General features: G+C 33.9%; 1 non-coding gene and 1 pseudogene across 1 annotated transcript; both read right to left on the bottom strand.

The window, feature by feature from the left end:
• Nucleotides 1-370: 370 nt before the first annotated feature.
• LOC126694939 (sodium/calcium exchanger NCL-like) overlaps nucleotides 371-24,446 on the bottom strand; it is a 41,317-nt pseudogene continuing 17,241 nt past the window's right edge.
• LOC126698009 (small nucleolar RNA R71) lies at nucleotides 22,606-22,712 on the bottom strand. The gene has a single exon (XR_007646371.1). It is a non-coding gene; the product is annotated as a small nucleolar RNA R71 (small nucleolar RNA).

The following is a 24,446-nucleotide window of genomic DNA, read 5'->3' as shown; positions in this document are numbered from 1 at the left end:
TTAAATTTTAAATTTTTATTCAAACAAAACATTTTGTTAGTCTCTACCAAAAACCTCAAACAAAACCTTTTGTTAGTCTCTACCAAAAACCTCTATTATTAGTTTAGATTTTTTAAAATATTTCTAATTATAAAAATATTAGTTTGGACTGAATATATTTGAACTAAAAGTAATCAATTGAATGAAAGTAAAGTTGGAAGCTTGAAATATATTTTAGAACTTAAAGGACTTAATATACATTTTTTGCCAACACCCACCCCCCCCCCCCCCCCCCCCCCCCAAAAAAAAATACTAGATTTTGAAAAAAATAATTATACAACTACAAAAATTGCCCATAGTATGCGAGCTCAAAAGTCAAAAATGCTTGAAATAATAAATTAGATGTCTTACCAAAATTGAAATGTATTTTACATTAAACAAGCACACCTTTTATTTTTAAGAAACAATCACACAGGAAAGAAAATGAGGTTTGGACAACCTTACCACAAACTCTACTTAAAAGTTAAGGTAACTTTTAAGAGAAGGGGATGCAAGTTGTATTACATAATCCATTATTTTAAGCAAACTAAACAAGCACACCGGATTTAAAGAAACAACTCCGATTCTACGTACAGTAAATGTAAGTACTCACCAATCACAATTTTGGGATCTCCGTGAGTCTATGACCAGCCATAATAGTAATGAAGAACGTAAATCAGGGCCAGGGAGAATGGGTAAAGTAGGATAGCTGGTATAGATGTCCACAGAGGGAAATGGGTGCGGAAGCTGCCCAATAAACCCATCACAATGCTAACAATAAGAATAACCAGCACTTCAGATGAGAAATCCCTTGTCAATCCCCTGATGTAAACCAGGGCCAAGAAGACTGGGATAGAGAGGACATTATGGATCGTTACCGTCGCATATATCTGCAGCAAGAAATAAATGATTTATGACACTTGCAGTTGAATTTCTCTAGAAAAATCAATAATTTCAAATTAATGTATCAAAGATTAAAAAAAAAAAAAAAGAAAAAAAGAAAAAGAAAGAAGAAGGAAGAATCAAACAAGAAACAAGAACTGCATAAGAGTTAAGAAGTTAGTATTACTGCATAAACGACTGTAGCTTAAGAAGCTGTTAAAGTTTCTGCTGCATGTCGTATAACTTAATAAATGAATCTATGATGTAAGCATGTGCCAGTCACGTGAAAAAGTGTACAGGTGTATGGCTGCGATTGGTTAGTTCTTATGTTGGTTGGTCAGTATGACTGTAGCTAATTTCTCGCTTAGTTTGGTAGCCTCTATTAATATAGCGTATAACTATATATAAAAAGTTGTAAACTTGTAATCTTTTGGTTAATTAATCAGAAATATAGATATTTTCTAAATCTCTTTTCTCTCAAGTTCTGTTATAATGCATAAAGCATAACTAATACACATCATTGTTTCCATGCTTTGGGCAAGTAATAAACACAAATTTTATTGAAGTGAAGCTACAACGGAGGTATAATATCACATGAAAAATGCTAAAGTTACCAATTATTATACAAGTTTTTAAAAAAAATGCTGATGGGGTAAGTGATAATTTAAAAACATAATGTTAGTAGTCAACCCAAATAAGAACCAATAAAAATTTGACATATCAACTATTTATAAAAATGTTGTAAAATAAGGCTAATGGTCTAAATTCAAGTGCTTGGTGTTACTTGAATACCAAGGATAGGTAGGGGGCCTCCATCACTGGTTCTACCCACCAGTGAAATCTTAAAGCCACCAGAGGTAATTGACACTTTTTTTTTTAGTTGGAAGCTACACATGCACCAACAGATTTAGAATCCACGACCTCACCCTACTATTCTTGTAAGAGAAAGAAGTGCCCAAATTAATTTAAATTTAAAAATCCATATATCAAAAAATGATCCAATACTATCCTAACTATTGTTTCGCAAGAGCAATTTAAAATCTCGGGACTATAGCTACGACACACCAATATCACAATTTAATACGTACATATCTTGCCATTTTGTATTTTATCTGTGCATGATCAACTCTAGGGAGTAAGCACTAAATATAACATAGATACAAAGAGTTGGGAATGAGAAACAAACCTCAGAAAATGACAATGAGGCTGTTTTTCGCTTGTACTGGCTAACTAATCTAATTGCTGACACAGTGTCCCTAGAGCTAGTAGTCAAAGGCAACACAATGAAAGAGACGAAAAAATCAGGAATACTAGTGGCATCAGCGAAGTTATCAATAGTATCTACCAAGGGATCAGCAAAAGCAGCAGCAATTATAGTTCCCAGCAACAACAATAGCACTGCCTCGATGGAGGCCCATTTGGATTTCTCAACAGCCTCTACTTTAACACTCCCAGTCCCACCCACATCCAACAGATCATGCTCTCTCTTTATTTCCTGTTTAAGATTTTCCAAGAATTCATATAAGCATCTGTTGATTTGAAAATATGAATATGAAACAGCACAATTTTTACCTTGTATAAGTCATTAAGTAAGGACCGGCATCACGAGCAGCAGCCTGATTTAGCCATCTTGAAATGCCAGTGACAAACTCGACCTCATCAATACAAGAATTACCCGATGTATCAAAATAATTCCTTATTTTATTTACAACAGCATTGTGATCCAGGTCGAACTCTTCAAACTGAATTCCAATAATGAATGCTCTCAATTCACTATCTGAAATATGTCTATCATGATTTGTGTCAATTATATGAAACACCCTGCCATAATATCCAACAAAAATTTCATCAAATACGGAAACATAAAAATCAAAGAACAATTTTTTGTTAATTTAAAAAAAATAATAATAAAAACTTACTTTTGAATGATCTCTGTATCAGGTTCGCCATTCTTCCTGAGCAGCCTTCCCAGGGAATGTTTTCTTAGATGATCCTAAAATAACATGTTTGTACTTCACATACTCAATTTTTCTTCTTTGGATCAGAGGCTGAAGGACCTGCACAATATTTTTAACTTTCTCTATCAGAAAGTAAACGATCAATATGGAAAGAATTTCTGACATTCAAACCGCAAAAGATGCCTAAGCTACCTCGGAAATTAAAAATACTTCGTTTGAGGTAGACCTGGAATTATTCTTAATAAAAGCCCTATCCTCTCCTCTCCTTCAAATTTACTTAACCAAACAATTATAAGACATAAAGTAAATTGTCAAAACTTCACAATCAGAATCTATGTTTAGGGGCTGCCAAATCTTAGCTTTTAAAATCTTAGTCATTAAATCTGCACTGATGTTGAATCGGTACTTGTTAAAGTCATTAGTCTGACTGTTGATCGGCCGCTATAATTATGTTTTAAAAAAAATATTAAAACACAAATAGTCTTAAATTATTAGTTTTGTGAGCTTTTCTCCTAAGAGGTTTAGCATTGTTAAGCGTCTTAAAAGGTTAGAGTACAACTACCTTTTGGCATTTTGAAGAGGGTGTTTGGTCACTGATTTCAATACATAGTGTTCAGTGTTTAAACACTGAACACTATTTTTCAAAAAAAAAAAAAAAAAACATTTGGTGGACCATTCCGGAACAGGGGTGTTTGAAAAATATTGTTCAAAACATATGTTTAAAACAATGGTTTTTGAAATCACCTTCGGACTGATTTTTAACAACAAAAACTAGTGTTGAGTAGCACTTTTGTAATTAGGTTGAACAATATTATGGGCCCATGCACCGGTCAGCTTTTTGAAAGAATTGTCTACTCTCTCACCCACAAAGACAGCAACCCAGCAGCATTTAAAAAATATTTTATATTTATTTTGTACTTTGCTGATTTAAAAAATATTTATTTTGTACTTTGCTCAGCTTTTTTTTACCATCTAACACATACATACCAAACACATATTTTATATTTTTGAACACTGAAACATGTTATTTAAACCATGATACCAAACACATTTTTTTGTTTTATAAACACTAAAAACATATATTTCAATAATACTTTTTAAACTACAATTTTCACATCTTTTTAAACAACAATTTTTGAACTCTATAACCAAACGGGCCCTAAGCCTCTTAAGAAGCCAGTGTTCAATTCCCTCCACCAGAAAGAAATATATTTTATTTAGTAAACTGAGCCAATAATCTAAAAAAAATTCATCTTTTTGGCTAAGAAAGGAAAATATCTTAATGATCGAGAATGTCCTTATGCCTCTTGAAAGGCCTAAGTTCAACTCCTGCCTACCCCAATCATTTGATTTATTTCACATTACTGATCAAATATTGTTTGTTTGGGAATTTCTTATTTTTCATAGTTTATTTGCAAGACAAAGTTAAAAGCTAACTTATTTCCAAATGCTGAAATTTAAATTATTTGAAATAAATTTGAAAAGAAATAGTGTGAGATTTACAAACAGTAGATAATTTAAACAAAAAACTAGCTTTTAATCAGTTACCAAACACACACTAGTATCAATAGAAAAACCAGTAATTTTTAACTATTAAAATTGGGTGATTGTTGGTGATTGAGTGATGAGTGGAAGTATGAAGGAGAGAGCAAATATAAAGGTTGACATAGTTTAGCCTATTAGCTTACATCTACAGTAAAAAGTCTTAGATAGAGTCTACTAGCTCTTCTATTTAATGAATCTAATATTGTGTTTATATACTAGAGGACCCTAGACTAATCATTGACTAATCCAATGTTAATATACTTATTCTACAAGTCTATGGGTCTACAATTGATTTGGTTCACTTGAGACATAATATGTCTAACTTTAACAATCCAAACATTGGTAGAATAACTTGCTTATCAGGGATATTACACAACATGAACTGGAACCAGCTACAATACAGATTTAATAACAAAATCTGAAAAATCAAGTTGAAAATTTTTTCCCAAATTTCCACATGATTAGAAAAATTTGATCACTCAAGATCACTCAAGAGAATAAAAAAATGTTGGTGAGAGAAATAGAACTGGATTACCATTAACCAACCAGCGAAGACAACATAATTATAGGCACACTTACCTGGTAAGTGCTATAAGAAACCAATAGAAGAAGAGAGGCAATAAGCCCAATCATGACTGCTATGTGCCTCCATAAAATTGAATTGAGAATTTGTGGTATATGAACAATTAAAAGTCGGATGACAGATATGAACATCAGCCTTGCAGCATAGCTAGTCCAGATATCAGTATTAATGCCAGATTCTGCAAAAATGTGAGATTTAATTCGGTTATGAATCCTTGTGAACCATTTAATTATACAGTTACAAAACATTTCACACTGCAGGACATATATGCAAATGATTCAGTGGTCTAGCATAGTAAGTTAACCTACCACGACTAACTTATCTCAAAAATCAGAATGGAACACACTTAGAAGATGACATGTTAAATGGGTCCCACGTATGATACCATCCATCCTAATATATAGTACCCTTATAAAACTTTAAAAAAAAAAAAATCCTAACAAATATAATCATATCATAACGTTATTTTTGTGGTATCGTCAATGATTAGAAAATGACATTGTTACCCAACATGATCTAAGTTAATAAACATAACAAATTATAAATAAATAAAAATAATAAATTAAAAACCAAACAAGTGTTTGGCAAAGATGAGAGAGAGAGAATCTTCACAGCTGAAATGCAGGCAAACTAGCAGGAATAAACAAACTTTTGAATGCTTCAAAACTATGCTTTATTTCTAACTTTTTTGTTATACAGAAGAAAGAAAAGTAATAGCGTCATTTTAAAATTATAGATAATATAGCAAAACTCATGCTAATGTCATGCGATGAATCATATGTTAGACTTTGCGGAAAAACTCTTAACAGAATAGTTGATTTGTAATCAATCATATGTCGAAATGGTTAATTGTTCAAATAAAAATATGCAAGTGTGCTTAAGTGCGCTTAAGGGTCAAAGGTCAAGTCCTAAGGTCTAAGCACTTTCCTTTGTTAAAACAAAGCTTCAATAATGAAGCACAACCTCAAGCATGCCTTTTTGTTTCATTTTGCAGAGCACAAGGCATGCATGCCTAGATGTACTTTTCGAATTTTTGTTAAGAAATATACGAATCATTAAAATTATAAATCAAAATTTGATAATGATCTATACTATACTATCTATAAGAAGATTTTTCTCTTTGAATTGGACCTATATATGATTCAAAAATATTCTCATTAATGAAAAATAACTTCTCTTAAAAATAGAGTCATAACTGTCAAATAACAAACTTTATTTTGAATTCAAGAAGAGAATTCTTAAATTTTAGGATTTTTTTTTTTGCATCACTTTCATTTTTTATTCCCTAAAATTTAGCATTTTTTTTATGGAAAAATTTTTAATTCCCTTTTTATCCAAATAACAGTAAAACACTCCTAATTTAAAATTTATATAAAAAAAAAACTAAAAAAACTCCTAAAATTTAGCATTCTTTCCCCTTAAGTTTATCTCATTTTTCTTACCAAACTTTTTTTATGGACAAAATTTAGCTACAAAATTAATTGTAGCCTAAGACTACAAAATTAGTTGTAACCTAAGACTACAATCTTACTCAATAAAATAAATATATCTACATATTTTGAAAATTTAACCGTTAAATTCTATGTTCTTTACATTTTTAATAAACATGTCAAATTTTATGTCAATCAGATATTATTTAATATATAATCTATAAGCTTATATTTTATGCATAATTTCAAATTACAAAAAAGTTGCAATTTAAACAATTTATTGATGACATAGCTATTGATCTTTAATTTCCTAGAAATTTTGCTAGTATAAAAGATATAAGAAGAATATGTAATCCAGTGGTGAATTTGTCAAAATTCACCTTCAATAAAAAGATATTAAATACGTTATAACCTAAGGATACAACCAATTTTGTAACTAAACTTTGTCATTTTTTTATATCACTACACCACTTTCAAACACACTTTCAAAAAAGAAATTACAATTACTATTGGAAATTATTAACATTTATCCCAAAAAATAGAAGAGCCTCTAAGCACGAGAAACGTGCGTGCTTAGAGGCTAATATTAGAGTGATTGTGTTTTTTCTTTAATAATTAATATGATGATATGACATATTGAAATTGGATTACATCCTTACAGAATTTAATCTTTAAAATTAATAACTCAATCTTGAAGGAAATGACATTAATATGAAAACCACTATTCTTAAGGTGTTATTACGCCAAAGAAAAAAAAGTTTACATAACAAAGGGCACAAATCATGGCCACCCTAATCTTGTAGATATATTAGGGTCAAATTTGAATTAAACCTAAGGAAAATAAAACTTGGTCCTCCCTTCACATGTCAACCCAAACAACTCCATAAATCAACCCAACAACCACCATCCATAAATCATTAGCCCAACAAATTTAACAAAAAATTATTATGTGTATGTTTTTTGCTTAGATTTTGCCCCCTTAAGAACATTAGTATTGGTTGTGTTAAAAAGTTAAATTACTATTTTTAACACCACTATATACAAAAAGAGTGCAACATTAGCGGTGGTATACGTAAAATTTTTAATTACTCAATTACAGTGCACAACTAGGGGTGTCAATTCGGGTTAGCGTGTCGGGTTCGTGTCGTGTCGAGGTAGGGGTATTCGACTATATGGCTCAACCCTAACCCGACCCATTTAATAATCGTGTCATGATCCTTCAACCCTAACTCGACCTGTTAATAAGGCGGGTTGACCTGACCCAACCCATTTAACACGCTTAATAAACGAGTCGTGTTGAGTTGACACGAATGTAACACAACCCATTTTAACCTGTATAATATTAAATATAACATCCGTCTAGAAATAATTTTTTTTTATACCCCAAAAAGCAGTGTATACACTTCAAGTCTTCAACCCTCATTCAAAATAATATAGTTCAACAAAAATATAAAATTCATCTAGAAATAAGTTCTTTACACTCCAAAAGAAGTGCATACACTTCAACCCAAATTCAAAATAACAAAGTTTAACAAAAATAAAATAACATAGTTCAACAAAAATATAATATACTTGGAACTCGCCAAATGCTAAGTATCAATATTGAAAGAATTTGAGCAAACAATAGACTAATCCTGACTATAACCATGATTATCATCCATAGATTCTTTGTTGATGTCCAAATTCATAACATCTTCCACAAGCTCATCCAATTTCATTTGTACAAGTTCTATGCCAAAAAAAGAAAAGAAAAAAGTATTAGTAGTTCTAGGGTCTGTAAAGTTTCAATTTCCAATTATATCCCTTGTAAATTTTGTAATCACTTACTTTTCTTTTTAAATTTAAAATATATGTTGGATATAAAAGGTATTTGACAAATCTAAAATAAAATAAATATTTATTTGTTATACGAGTTAAACGGATTGTGTTAAGTGGGTTATTTCGGGTTGACACAATTAAATTGGCATGTCAAACGTGTTTATTGCGGGTTACGCGGGTTGACCCGCTTATAACACATTTCTTATCGTATCGTTTTCGAGTTGACCCATTTATGACCCAAACCCATTAAGGCCTAACCCTAACCCAAAAAAACCTGTAATGGGTTCGTGTCGTGTTTGCGGGTTGGATCGAACATTGACACCTCTATGCACAACCCCCTATTTTATTTCCTCCTCACATTGAAATATTATTTCTTTTTTTCTTTATCTTTTTTCCTTCGCCGTTTCACTCCTTCCCTTTCTCAAAACAAATCAAACTCTCACCTCTCTCTCATCCTTCTCATCAGACTCTCATCTCTGTTGATTCATCATTCTCCTTACCACCGCCATCGAAGTTCACGCACCATCGCCGAAACTCACGCACTGTTCATCCATCGCCAACCCACGCACCATCACCCAACTTCAAAGCCCAGTCCGCTCGTCCCTCATCCATCATTCTTCTCACTGCCAACCCAATTCATCATTGTCAACCCACGCACCATCACCTACCGACTTACTAATTCATCCATCATCCTCATCGAAGCTCTCTGTACGATCAACCATCGTTGTGCGTAGTGGGCTTGTGTTTATGTCTGTGGCAGTGGGCTTGTGTTTTCCAATTTGTGGGTATTTTGGTGCAATTGATGAAATTTTTGGGGGTATTTTGTTTACAAGGTTACTTCAAGAGCTGTGGGTTCTTGCGTTTTTGGTGTTTTATGTATGTGTTTATGGCGTTTAAGTAAAGTATTGATTGGGAATAGTTGTGTTCATAATTGATTTTGTTTGTCAAACCATTGATTATGCTTTCTCTGTCCTTGAAGCTTACTGGTTGTGGGCAGTGTTTTCTGATCTGATGTGAGGATTGGCTATGGATTGAAAAAGAGGGAAAAAGAGAGACACAAAAGAATAGATAAATAAATAATGAATAAATGAATTGTTCATTATAGTAGATATATTATTTTATTGTGTTATTTATGTTATTTTATTATGTTGAAAATTAAAATAAAAGCATTGACTATAAATGTTTTATAAAGTAAGAAGGTGAAAAATATCAAATAGCTTTTAATGAAGTCAAATATCTAAAATTATAGCATCTATGAATGTGGATGCTCTAACTAAATATCTTGACTTCTTCTATGGCAAATGATTACACAATGTCTTCATGAGAGAGAGAGAGAGAGAGTCCTGATGTTTTGGATGGTTTATCAAACATTTCCTTATATTTCTCACAGTTTCATATCAATTAAAAGGCTAGGTGTGGGATTCTCATTCCCACTCGATACCGAATAAAAAGAAATACTATTTTTTTTTTTTTTAATGTTTCAAGTACCAAAAAGAAAAAAAGAAAAAGAGAAAAAGAAAGAAGACTAACAAGGCCAACTCTTTGAACTTTATACACACATAAACAATAAGTAGTTTGAGAGATTAATAATTAATGAAAAAAAAAACATTTCAAGTACGTACCAGTTAAATTAAACCCTTTTGTATCCTGTGCATCTTGTGCAACTGAACCAACGAGGTCGCACTTCCCAGCAACAACACACGATCCCCATATTATTGTAAGAAGTAAAACAGTTGATCCAGCTACCATTCCCATTCCAATAGAGATTTGTCTTTGAGCAGTTTCTGTAGTTCCAAAAATACCAGATACTATAGAAGACAAAAGAGTTGATTATAAGCACAAGTGTAGGTTGTACGAAAGTTCTAATTAATAATTGTAGGAGAGAGAGAGAGAGAGAGAGATCAAAATTTAAACAAAAGCTTTATACAGTTTATGTAAGAAAAATCTTGATTGCAAAAAAAATGAAAAATCATATTGAAAATGGTTCTTAACAAAGCGACAGGTTAAGAACACTTAATGGTAAATAATCGAACCATTTAAGCATAATGAGCAAAACAAAAGCAAATAAGACCTCTAAGCAACTTGACTTATGAATATTTAGAATTTATCAAAATTTGAAGATTTGAAAAACTTCCTCATGCAACTTGCATCCAATAGCAAAGGATTGAATTGCACCAAATTCCATAGGATTAATCCTTTCAAATTTTTGGGGAGAGGAACACCTCGAGGAGCCTCCAATTAAGCACTTAATATAACATATAAGAATATTACTTAACTCAAAATGTTAAACTTATGAGATTAGGCCCAACTTTATTTTATTAACCATTCTATAAATACCGTGTTCCCTTTCTCAAGCCTTTGTACCAATTTATATTTATATTTGTTGCACACAAGCTGTTATTTATATTTATATTGGTTGCACACAAGCTGTTTATCTTATATTACCAATTGTTTCAAAAAGCTTAAACTATTAAAATATTGTAAATTCAGGATCCATTTGGATACCGTTTATTTTACTGAAAACTAAAAACACCGTAATAAAATAGTTTTTAAATATATGAATAGTGTCGTGAGACCCATTTTTAATTTTTTTTTTCCTGAATAAAGTACTTGTGAGTCTTGTGAACAGTGTACGAGACTTACTGAACAGTGTATATTGTCTCCTAAAAGTTGAAATGCATGCATAAAAAAGAAAAAAGAAACGCAAACGCAAACACAGCTGGTGAAACTCCAATCCAAACGCATACTTAGGGTCCGTTTGGATACTGCTTATTTTGTTGAAAATTGAAAACGAAAAATTGAAAACAATGTAGCAAAATAATTTTTAAATGTGTGAATAATGTCGTGGGATCCATTTTTAATGAAAGTTTTGTTGAAAAAAGAGGTTTGTAGGTCCCATAAACAGTGTATAGGACCCACTGGCAAACACATTTCAGTGGAAATTTTAGTGGGCCCTATGCACAATGTACGGGACCCACTAACAAACAACATCTCACATGATGGAACGCTTCTTAATAATAATAATAATAATAATAATAATAAAATGAAGGAAAACGCAAACGCACAGGTAGAGACACAATCCAAATGGTCACCGTAGACATGGCAATACGAGTCAAAATTTTCTGACCTAACCCGACCCGAAAAATACCTGACACGAACCTTTTTTTTTACTCATAACAAAAATGAGTTGACCCGTGACCTGACCCAGTTTTTTTGTGTGGGTCAACCCGACCCGACCCGTTAAAAAAATTCGCTAAAAAAATATTTTAATTACGTTCTGATACTAGGTGCATAAAGCATAAAGTATCAAAACTAATAATTAATATACTATAAGGAATGACTATTTAATTCATCAAACGTACCACCAAGCGAAAAAAAAAAAAAAATCATCAAAAGTACCAATAAGAGCTAGCTAGCCTAGCTCCTATGCTTGCCAATTGCCTACAACACGTTACACAAGACAAGGGCCAAGGCTGTCAAATTACCCTGAGTCTTGAGTCCTCTAACTTATAGATTTTTGGTTTTAACATCTTTCCCTTCCTTTTAGTGATGCTAGGTTCCTTTTCTTTTTTTCTTTATTTAAATTAATGCTAATATTTTTTGAAAAAAAATATTATAAAAAAATATTTTGACAACAAATTTTATAATATTTAAAGTAGTCATTAGATGTTCTAAATTTAATTAGACAAAGAAAATATTAAATTAATGAATTATAATATGAGGAAAAATTAAATACTAAAAGAAAAAAAAGGCATTAATACTTGAATGGGTGTTTATTTTATTTTTCTTTCTAATATGAAGAGGGGCGATTATATAAAATTAATAGAAATAGACAATGGACTATGGATGATGTTAGGGGTTAAGAGGAAGAAATTTCTAATCGCACCAGCTTAAAAAATAAGATTATTTTTTATAGCAGTAATCTAAGGTCTAAATTTCTTTGTTGGAAGATTAATCTTTAAACTTCATCTATTAATGATAAAGAGATTTAGAGATTGATTCTTGTCAACTCAAAAAATTGATCGGTATCTTAGCTTAAAGGTAAAGAGCAATCATCAGGAGAAGACTTGTACTTGTCTTACTATTATTTTAAATGCAACATGAACATGTGCACTTAAGAAAATCAATAAAACTTGCTACTTTGTTGGCTTACTTGTTTTGTTTGTTTTAAGATCTATCTCTTTTTGAAGATGTGAACTGTAGGGTCATGTTTTCAGGCCAAGCCCAAAATGAATGAGACCTTAGACCTGAGAGTCTGATACAATGAATTTGTAGAGAATGGGCCAAAGAGTTAGGCTTTAGCGTATGAACAGCAGTCATCATGGTGCTCTTTAGATCAGATTGAGGCGGACCGGATTCATTAGAGAGGATTAGTCCTCACCACGGTTTGGGGAGAATTGTGGCAAGAGGAGAGAGAGAGAGAGGCGTTGGAACTGTGTGATGACTGTGAGAAACTGTAGGTGTTTGAAGAGATTTCTAAGAGAGAGTAGAGAAAAGGAAAGGCAAACAAAGAGAAGAATGACAATCTGAAGTCTCAACAATTGCTCATAAATGAGATGAATGATTTGATACAATACAGAAAGAAAGGGAGTGTTAAGGGCCTATTTATACAAGAAAATGAGTACGTTTCTAATTTTCCAAAGCACGTCCATAAATCTCACTTATTTAAAATCAGTCAAGGCTAACAATTTTCCAAGGCATATTTTCCAAAGCACGTGTCCAGTTGGGGATAATAGTCAAAATAGTGAAAATACTAGAAACACCATATTCTACACGTTCACACACTCTTAAAATGTATTAAGTGGGATTCAGTTAGTTTAATTGGTAAAATTTCTGATAGTTGAATAAGAAATATGGGGTTCAATCTTTATCTACACCAAAAACTGATTGGTGTTTTGGTTTAATGATAAAAAATTATCATTAAAAGCGAACGTCATAAATTGAAACTCTCTTAAACAAGATGCAATAAAATCATAATTTTATATAAAAATTTCAATGAATTTTAAGAGTGTATATAAAAATGTGTAAAATATAGTGGGAAAAATAAATACCACCTTACTAGTTAAAATTGATCTAATATTTCCATTAAATAAAATTATTTTTATTATATCGATCAATTCAACCGAGTGTTTAAATTCAATTGGAGAACCTACTGTACTGCAAAAAAGAATACTGTTTATAAGTTTTATCTTCTTCTTTTTTTTTTTTTAATTGATTGAGTTTAGTCTTCATTTGTTTTTATTCTCTATATTATGTTATCAAAAAATTTTCTCTATATTATAAATATCTTCATTTATTTTTATTGATTTTTTTTTCAAATAATAAATATTTTAGTATCAAACCTAAATATTTGTATAATTTAAAATATATTACCAAAAAAATAGAAATCTAAAATATAAAATTAGGTTATATTTTGTAGCTAGATTAGTTTTTACTTGTGTAGGTTTGGGGTATGGAGATTTTTTTTTTCCTTTTTTCTCTTTCATACATTGATAGGTGGAAGATGAAGGATTTGAACCATAAATATCTTGGAAATACTAGAATGTACCAACTAATTATGCTACAAGACTCTTGACAAGATGATTCTATTATTTAATACAATTGTAATTGTACTTTATAAAAAGTTGGATTCTTTTACAAATATAAGTATTGCTTCCTAAATATTACTAATAATACTTGTTATAGTGTCAAAATAAGTTTTTCAAAATTAAATTGATAAAATTCTATTTAAGATCAACAATATCACAAGAAAAATTAAGTGGATTAACTATATTGTTATGAATTGAAAAGAAAATGTTACGAAACTTGAATACAAAATTTTAGTTAATAATTCCATATCTCTTATATTAAAATTTAACAAAATTTATTTAATTAATATTAAATAAGGCAAATCCCTCATCATAAATGGGAAGCCAATAGATGTGTTGATGCATTAGTTAGGAGGGGAGTGAATTTGCATCGACAAAATTTTGTGGAATACATGCATGAGGCGTGATTCACTGATTGTGGTTAATTCCCTTACTTAATTCACCTGCCCTTGTTTCTATAGCAGCTGCTGTATATGGTATTCAGTCAATATTGCACAAGTTCAGACAAGCACAAATTTCTCATGTTGCACGAGATGGAAAATACCTAGCTCACACCTACTGGTAAAACATGTTCAAGGCATTGATAATTTTGTAACTTAGATTGAGAAAAGTTAGTACTTCTTAAAGCACACTTTATCTCATAATTTAATTTCTTCTTCTTCTATTGAATAAAGTTACAAGTTTCTTCTTAAAAAAAAAAAATTTAAATGATATATTTTATATATTTATACTAATTAAATAATATTTATTAATTTTATATATTATATTTTTTATTTAAAATATATTTTTCTTTAATATTTGAAATGCAAAATTATAAATTAATTTTTTATATTTATGTTTTGCTACATCTTATTTTCATTTAATAACATGACTAATCTACTCAAGTTTTTTTTTTTTTTTTAAACATAATAGATCATAGATAAGATTTAATTTTATTTTGAAAAACTTCTTCTTTTTTAAATGTAAAAAATTAAAAATAATAATAAAAAAAAATTTAAAAATAAAAACTGCAAACTTCACTTCACCATGTAGTGCAGTGCACCATTACCTATTGCGGTGGGCCTTTAATTTCATTTGCTTTTGTGTGTATTGTTTTTTTCTCTCTCTTCCTATAATTTAATTCACTTTTGTTTGTAGTGCTTTTTTAGGTTTGTAAGCTAGTCATGTGGGCATTGGAATATGAAAATTGGAAAGACAATTACATTATTTCTTACAAAGTTTTGAGACCCAAATGATATGATGATACATCGTATCATCCTTTTATGTCCACTTGTGCTGGTACAAATTGTTGCTTTTAATTTTCTTTTTATAAAAAAATGGTTATTATTATTATTGGGTAGATATTTCATATTTGGGCTTGAGATGGGTATATTAAACATAGCTAAAATATGGATTTATAGTTTTAATTGGACTATTTTAGTTTATTTTTCTATTTTGTACTAATTTAATATATTTATTTATATTTTAAATAATTATTAAATTAATTATGATGTCATTACAGTTCGACCTCGGTCTAACTTAAAAAATCTTAAACGTCTCTCTTTTACGGTTCATTGAATGGTCCGGATTTGAAAACTATGCAATTGAATTCAAACATAACCAAGTGTTCGAATTTAATCATGAAAAAAAAAATTATGCTTAAAAAATAACATTATTTGTGTCTTATCGGTCAATGCAACCTTGTGTTTAAATTCAATAGGAGAATCTAGTGTATTGCACATAAGAAACTTTATATAAGTTTACCTTTATTTTCTTTAGTCTTCATTTATTTTTATTCTCTATTTATAAGTATCTTCATTTATTTTTATTGATAGTTTTTCTTTCCCAATATATAAAGATTTTAATCAAACCTAAATATCTGTATAATATAAAATTAGATTAAACTTTGTAGATTAGTTTTTACTTGTGCTGGTTTAGGGTATGAAATTGATTTTTTTTTTTTTTTTTTTGGTAATTATACTTTAAAGAAAATTGGATTCTTTTACAAATGCACATATTGCTCACTGAATATTACTAACAATACTTGTTATAGTATCGAAATAAGTTTTTCAAAATTAAAATTGATAAAATCTTATTTAAAATCTACTATATCACAAGAAAGAATAAGTGAATTAGCCATATTATCAATTAAAAATAAAATGTTATGAAATTTAAATACAAAAGTATAGGTAGTAATTTTGTATCTTAAAAAGCAAGAATAATAGATTTTAAATTGAAAAATTATATTAAAAATTAACAGATTTTATTTAATTGATATTTAAATACTATAAGAAAAATGTCCTACTTAAATTTTTAGCTTTGGACCACAAAATACATCAATCTAACCCTAGTTAAAGCAAATCCCTCATCATAAAATGAGCACTGCTTCTAGGAAGTTATTAGATTTGTTGATGCATTCGCTAGGAGGGGAGTGAATCTACATTAGCATATTTTTTGTGGAATACATGCATGGAAGGTGATTCATCAGCATATTCATCATCATGAGAAAACGAGGACTCACCTTGGGTTTTGGGTAAAGGATTCTGAAGGCACATTTATAAGGTACTCTTAAAATGAGAGACCTCAAACATGCTTGTCTCTACTAAGTGTTCTATTATACAAATTTTAGTACCAACACTTAGTTATTTTTCTCACTATTTATTTGGGCTTAGTTTACTTGATTTAATAACAACCCATTACTGTTAGCTTTTTGTCAACACATGGGTTTTCACCCTTAGAAGCTTCATTAATCTGACCTCTTAGCAAAAGACAGAACAACTAACACAGCCAATTAGAAATAAATATTGCGAAAAGGAGAGAAACAAAGGTTCACTTTCCATAGAACAAAAGTCAATATCTTTGGCAAGGGGTTGGCCTCCTTACCTTTGTCCTTATCCTCTAGCCAAGAACCACCCTGGCCAACCCCCTTACCCTTGGTCACCTCTGCCCCCTAGCCTTGGTCATTAGCTTTGCCAGGCCCTTTGGAGACCTCAGGAGGAGGAAGAGAAACCTGGGTGGTAGAGGGCCACTCAAATGCGGTTGGCTTAGGGGTAGCATCTGCTCTAGGGCCAGAAGTGCTGTTGGAGCTTCACGGATGTCTGGGGGGTAGTAGATATTTTCAGCCTTCCTCTACTTTGAAGCAGCAGGAACTCCAGCAAGGTTGATTGCCTCTATCTACACCTCCTGGTAGTAATCCCTGCAGACCTCAGCCAACTCCTCTGCTAGACGAACCTCAGTCTCCTGCACCCCAAGGATGTAGGATTTTTGCTTCGAGCCCTCCGCAACTTCCTTAGTCGCCCGAGCAGCCTCCTTGGCCTTCTCCAATTCTGCCTTCAGATCCAAGACCTTCTGTTTGGCTGTGGCCAACTCTATCTCAGCATAATGGATCTTTTTGTGCTGCTTCTCAGCTTGGTCCTAGGCATTCTTCAGGCCGGCCTCAACACTCTTCCACCCTCTCTCCTCAGCGGTCAGCTTCATAATAAGCTTCTGGTACTTCTGCTTAGTTGCACCAAAGGCCTTACTGGTCTCGGCATGAAAGTTGGCCTCGACCCTAGCCTCATTCCAGGCATCCTTCATTCACTCCCCGGCTATGAATACCTCCTGGATGGCCTGCACAGAAACAATAGTCAAGTACGTTATTAAATAAGAGAAAGGTGACCTAACATGATGTTAATAAGGCATGTCGAGAAACTAACCAAGGCCAGGTCCCTCTTTAGGGACAGAAAGAGGTCTAGCTACTTCACATTTCTTAATGTAGCCATATCCTTCAGCAACAGGAGGGGCTGCTCCAGGGCTTCGGCAAGGTAATGAGCATGCCCTTTCTGGAACTCCCTGATGGTGGAGTTTCATGGTATGGCTGCCCCATCCAGCTCCAGTTGAGGGTCCCATACTGGATTCTAAGGGCGTACCTCGACCACGCTCTGATCCTCCTTACTTTCAATTGAGGAGGCCCTCCCCTTGCCTTTGACCATTTTTTGCTACTTTGGGGGAACCCCTTCCTTTTAAGGGACCAACTCCCCTCCTTAGCCACCTCCTTCTTCTTCTTCATCTTCTTTAGGTTGGTGGGAGCAAATGGGTTAATTGGAGAAGGGGGAGGGGGAAGAGGAAGAGGAGGCTGAGACCTCGAGGTGTCCTTGAGCACGACCCCTTGGCCCTATCCGCGAGGAGCTCATGCAAACCTCTCTTCCTATCCAAAAACATTTCCTCTTCTTCTTCTTCTAAACTGTGTTTATGTGCATAACACGAACCTGGGAGTACAAACGCCCGAAGACTTGTCAGGCTTGTCTTCTGAATTCAAGACCTGGATCACAGGATCTCCTTGCTCCTCTCTCTCTTCCTCAAGATGGAACTGGTCTATCTCTGCATCGAATGACAGGTGCAAAGAGGATGTCTCTTCTCTTAGAACCATTGCTTCACGGGGAGAACGACGAGAAGGCAGTTCAACTTGCACAATGTCTTCTCGGGCTAGGAACCCAGGCACCGAGATGTCTATCCGAGCCAGCTGAGGATCACCTACTCTGATTGCATGGCCCAAGTCCTAAAACTTGTCAGACAAGGGCTTGAAGTTGAAGATGAGGTAGATAGCTCTTAGTTGTCTATCCTCGCTCACAAACACCTCTGCTTTCAGCACCCTGTTGAGATCTACAACATTGACGAGGTTGATGAGGTTGGGAGACACGTGTCTTTTATTTGCAATAACAACCAAGAAGCAAAATCATGGTTAGAAAGATGAACCCTCGGTCAAAAGAAAACAAAGTGCTAAAGGAACAAAAAAAGGTGGGGGGGAGGGGACCATAAAACTAAGTCCCTAGTACTCCCTCTCAGGTTGGGCAATGAAGACTGTCATGCCATTCACCTAAGGCAATTAGAAAGTCATCTTTCATGCCCTTGTTGGATTTGGAGAGACACAAGACGACCCTAACGACAGAAGACCTAGACTTAAGGTAATAGCTCAAGTCTGCAAGAAAATGGCACTTGTACATCCAAATGACGTCGTGCCAGGTAAGGTTCAACCCTATTTGCTTGTTAAGAGCGTCTACACTACCTAGGACCCTAAACAGGTTGGGCACGAATTGGTGGGGGTATAGCTTATAGGCGATCAGAAGTCCCTAATTACACTAACCATGAGAAGCCTCATTCCCTTCTATGAAGGAAATCATGGGAATGACAACCTCCCCTTCGTTTCTGTGGGTAAGCCACTCACCCGAAGAGTAGTAACGCTAGGAAACGTCCCTGGGAATGTGATACAAGGCCCTAAACCCTTCCATACCAGTGGGAAAATCTACTAGGTGAGTAAACCTACCCATAAGGTGAAGTTGATAAGAATGCAAATTGTCATATTTTTCTCCCTTAATGTTTAGTCTTTTTATTTATTTGGTGCCTAAATGTACTCATTATTCTTATATTTGATTTAGGATGCAAATGGAGGCGTTAAGTGCAAAACGTAGCTAATTGGGAGATTCTGGACAACTTTGACATCGATTCGTAATTTGGGCATAACTCTCTCATCCAAGCTCCGATTGAGATGATATGGAATGCCAAGACAAAGCTCTACAACTTTCATGTTTTGAGTTTTGAGAGATACGAGTCGCATCAAGGTCGAAATCGGGCTTGAATTTGCTGCACCTGCACTACTAACGTTGTGGAATGTTCCTCTCCCTGAAATTCTAATACGCATATTTGATGTGGTTTATTTTTGGAAGCCTCTAGATCTGATGCATGAATTTTCCAGCTGAAATACACCACTTTCCTAATTATATTAGGACTTTGTTTTGAAAGTTCAAAAACGTGTACAAAAACACCTTTGAACGTTTAGACCCCCAAAAACAACTTAACCAACTCAAGCAATATGTCAAACAACTAGTGTGCGGAAACTTAACACATGCTATAATATGAAATTGGTTAAACAACTATCTAAGCCATAACAACATGAAACCACAGCAGATAAAATAAAGGCAAAGATAGAGAGGAAGGAAGATGCAAACACAAAGATAACACCCGATGTGTTATCGAAGAGGAAACCGAAGACCTCGGCGAAAAACCTCTCCGCCGCCCTCCAAGCGGTAATCAATCCACTAGAAAATACAGTTGGGATACAAGGACAGCAATAGACCCTCCAAGCCTAATCTACCCAGTGCACCTAAGCCTTCCAAGCTTCTTGCTCCAACGAGGTTGCGCCGAACCTTTTTCTTTTCTAGCTTCCCGGATTCCGCTACTAGACCGTAGCATCAACCAATGAAGATTGGCTCCTTCCTAACTGCTTCCCAGAACTCCAAACGACTGTCTCACAGAGATGATAATGGTGAGAACCAGGTTTGGTATAATACCTCTCAAGGATTTGACAATGGAGAGGAAGAGAGTAAGGGAATTTGAAGAGACTCTAAGGTATAGATTGTGGATGAAGCAATCTGGTTTTTCTTTAGGGTTTCTCTCTCAAAATTCTCTCTGGAAGCTCTCTTTCAATCGTGGGTTAAAGGGGTATTTATACTAGATTGGAGAGGAATGTGAAACGTCAGGATTTTACAAAACAGGGGTGGCTCGCGGCTTGACCTCGCGGCTTGACTAAGTCGCGAGATCCAGTCGCGAGTTAACCGTATGGCCAGTTGTCCTGTTTTGTCCTGTAGTGCTCCAGCTAGCATGACTGTTCATCTTCCAGCATGCTTGGCACGTGTGCATCTTCTGGCGGCTTGCAGCCGCGAGTCCACCCGCGAGTCCCAGCCGCGACACTCTGTTTTCTTGCACACTCTTGAGCAAACTTCACTCTATCTCACTCACTACCCTTACAACAAACCCACCTAAATACAGGGTTACTAAATGCTGAATTACAAGCAAATTTGGCACGGAATAAAGCCAATTAGATGGTTGAATAAATTCAACCTTACATGTTTTATTTTTAATATTTTTCCTTAATTAGTTAGATTTGGATATTATTATTGAGAATATTTTTAGGAGATTTTGTAGGCTTGGGAAAGGGGGAATTAACGTGTAAAAGGGGGAGAAGAAATCAGAATTAGGCACATACACACCTCTCTCTCCCCTTTTCTCTGATTTTCTTTGAGTTTTCATCATGGCCTTGCATGGCTAAATTTTTATACTTGGTCGAAGGAAACTGAAGCCGCGGAATCAATAAAACTGTAAGATCTAATTTGTTTTTATTGTTTGATTTATGCTTTGAATATCAGATGTTCTTTTGTGCTTATTTTTATGATTGTCTCGTTTAATTACTAGGAGGCCTACTTTATTATTTGTTGCAATCTACTGCTAGGTTAGATATCAAATCTGTAATTGTTTGATCTCTCTCACTTGTGAAGCAACCAAGATTTAATGATTTGCTGTGTCAAAAATTATTAGATCTTAGGAAGAATGCTCGACTAAATTAAATGCAACCGCTTGTGTTTTTGTTGTTTAGTTTCATCGATCTCTCTAATTCTTAAGGCTGCTACTAGATTAAACCTTTAGCGCTTGTCTTGGGTTGTTTAGTAGTTAGGGTTTATTAGATCGCTTGTTTTCTAATTAACTATGACTAAGGAGAGATAGGAAAAATAGTTCCGACGGTGAATATTCAAAGTGTGAATTGATATATACTTGCATCGATGATTAGTTGTAAAATTCCAATGGTGGATGTTGACTTGGACCAAGGTTTGTTTTCTTGATTGATTTTGATATTTTAATTTGAATTGTTCCTTAATTGTTTTTCTTAAAATTGTTTTCATTATACTCAACCCTCCCCCCCCCCCCACCCCCCCCCCCCCCCCCCCACCTCCTCCTTGTTCACATAGCATAAAACTATGCTAGATACTCTCTGTGGGAACAATCCTTACTCGCACTACTACATATATTTTTAGGAGTATAGGTTTTATTTTTGGTTGCCTGGGACAGCACACCAAATTTTGGCGCTGTTGTCGGGGAGTGATTCTAGTTGTCTTTTTTTTTTTTTTTTTTTTTTTTTGCTTCTTGTGAACCGTATTTTGTTCTTGAAATTTTCAAAGAAAAAAAAAATCGTTAGTTTTTGATAGTTACGGTTTTGGCAGAATTCAAATTACGGTAGAACTAGGTCTTAATAGTATAGTTTTTTGAAGGTAAATGATGTTTTGAGCAAGACTAGTTAATCCCTTAGATTACTAGCCCACCCTCTCGAGGCCAAATTCCACTGTTTTCTAGGGTTTTTGGGCGTTTTTTATGTTTTAGCGTAGAATTTTTATTTGTTTTCATTACTCTAGATTTTTCCTGATTTTTTTCATGGTTTATTAGAGTTTCCCTAATTGTTTATGACTGTAACTGGATCTTCTAATCAAGGTGTTTTGCAATATGACCCAGAAATAATGAGAACTTTGCGCAGGTTAAAGAGGAAAGTTAGGAGAAGTTCTGAAAAGCATGATCTATCTCTTGATTCCTTGTCTGCTAGTGACTCTGATTTAGAAGAGGAGGAAGTCATGGCTAGAAATCAAACTTTGAAAGAGCTTGCTGCCCCTAATTTGAATCAACAACCTTTATGCATAACATTCCCTACTTTAGATGCTACTACTACTTTTGAATTAAAATTTGTACTAATACATCTCTTGCCCACTTTTCATGGCCTTGCAAGTGAAGATCCTCACAAGCATCTAAAGAAGTTGCATGTGGTGTGCACAAGTATGAAGCCCACGGGGGTGACTGAAGATCAAATTAAATTAAGAGCCTTTCCGTTTTCTTTGAAGGATTCAGCTAAGGATTGACTCTATTATCTACCCTCCAGGGGTATTAAAACATGGAATGAGATGAAGAAGTTGTTTTTGGAAAAATATTTCCTAGCTTCAAGGGCAGCCAACATTCGAAAATAAATTTGTGGTGTAAGGCAGCACAACGAAGAGTCCCTACATGAATATTGGGAACGTTTCAAGAAATTATATACAAGTTGCCCCCATCATCAAATTAGTGAGCAGCTACTTATCCAATATTTCTATGAGGGCCTTCTACCCATTGATAGGAGCATGATTGATGCAGCTAGTGGAGGAGCTTTGGTGGATAAAACTCTCGAGGCTGCAAGAAACTTGATTGCAAATATGGCAGCCAATTCTCAACAATTTAGCACTAGGCTTGACCCTCCATCTAAGCATGTTAATGAGGTAAATATTTCCTCCCTTGAACAACAAATTGCAAGCCTAACTTCTCTTGTTTGACAAATGGTTGTTGGTAATATGCAAATGGTGAAGGCTTGTGGGATTTGTTCGATAGTAAGACATCCAACCGATATGTGCCCAACTCTTCAAGAGGAGCCCATTGAGCAAGTGAATATGGCAGGTGGTTTTCCTAGACAACCGCAAAGGAAGTATGATCCTTATTCAAGCACGTATAACTCGTGATGGAAGGATCACCCCAATCTTAGCTACGGGAATCCACAAGTAAATCAACCCACGACTCAAAACTGCCCAATTTGCCAGCAATATAAGTAGCCATACCCCCCTAGACAACAACTGAGCCAAACTTCTAATTCTAGTATGTCTTTAGAAGATATTGTTAAGTCTCTTGCCACTAATACTTTGCAATTTCAACAGGAGACGAAACAATTTCAACAAAAGGCGAGGGCCAATATTCAAAGTTTGGAAAATCAGATGGGCCAGATGGCAACTGCAATTAGTCGGCTAGAGGTGCAAAGTTTAGGGAAATTACCCTCTCAAACGATAGTAAATCCAAGAGAAATGCAAGTGCAATCATTTTGAGAAGTGGTAAAGAGGTTGAGATTCCAATAAAGGCAACCCCTGCATCGTTGAAGCAAGAAAAGGAGTAAAATGTCGTTGCAGACAAGAATGTTCCCAATGACGATGAGGTACCTAAGCGTAAGTTTCCACCTCTTTCTGGGTATAAACCAGTACCTCCTTTTCCTTAGGCTTTAGCAGACTCAAGAGAAGGTGAGAAAATTAAAGATTTATATGAGACTGTTCGTAGATGCGAGGTAAATATTCCACTTTTAGATGCCATTAAACAAGTACCTCGTTATGCTAAATTCCTGAAAGAACTGTGTACAATTAAGAGGAAACAGAAACTTAAAGGATGTGAGAAGGTGAGAGTAGGGGAGAATGTTTTTGCAGTTATTCAAAGAAAACTCCCTACAAAGTGCAAAGATCCAGGTATGTTTACTATCCCTTGTGCAATAAGTAACACTCAACTTGAGAAGGCCATGCTAGATTTAGGAGCTTCTATCAATGTCATGCCATATTCTATATATGTTTCTTTGAAACTTGGACCTTTGAATAAAACTGGTGTTGTGATTCAACTGGCTTATAGATCTATTGCCTATCCTAAGGGTGTAGTTAAGGATGTTCTTGTGCAAGTTAATGATTTGATTTCCCTTGCTGATTTCTATGTACTTGATATGGAGAATGGTGATCAAACTACTCCTATTTTGTTAGGAATACCATTTTTAAAGACATCCAAGACTAAGATAGATGTTCATAGTGGCACACGTACCATGGAATTTGATGGTGAAATTGTTAAGTTTAATATTTATGATGTCACTGATGATGATAATCCTGTTTATTCAATTGATGTGATTGATTCTTTAACACAGGAAGTTTTTGAACTTGATGGAAAAGATGGAATGGAAGTTGCCATTAATAAGCATCTTAAGAAAGAGAATGAGGAGTTAGCCTTGTGTACTGATTTGCAA

The sequence above is a fragment of the Quercus robur genome, chromosome 8 (genome assembly GCF_932294415.1).
Source record: "Quercus robur chromosome 8, dhQueRobu3.1, whole genome shotgun sequence".
NCBI classification, from domain to species: domain Eukaryota; kingdom Viridiplantae; phylum Streptophyta; class Magnoliopsida; order Fagales; family Fagaceae; genus Quercus; species Quercus robur.
The sequence above is the reverse complement of the archived record's forward strand: the minus strand, read 5'-3'. Positions and strand labels throughout refer to the sequence as shown.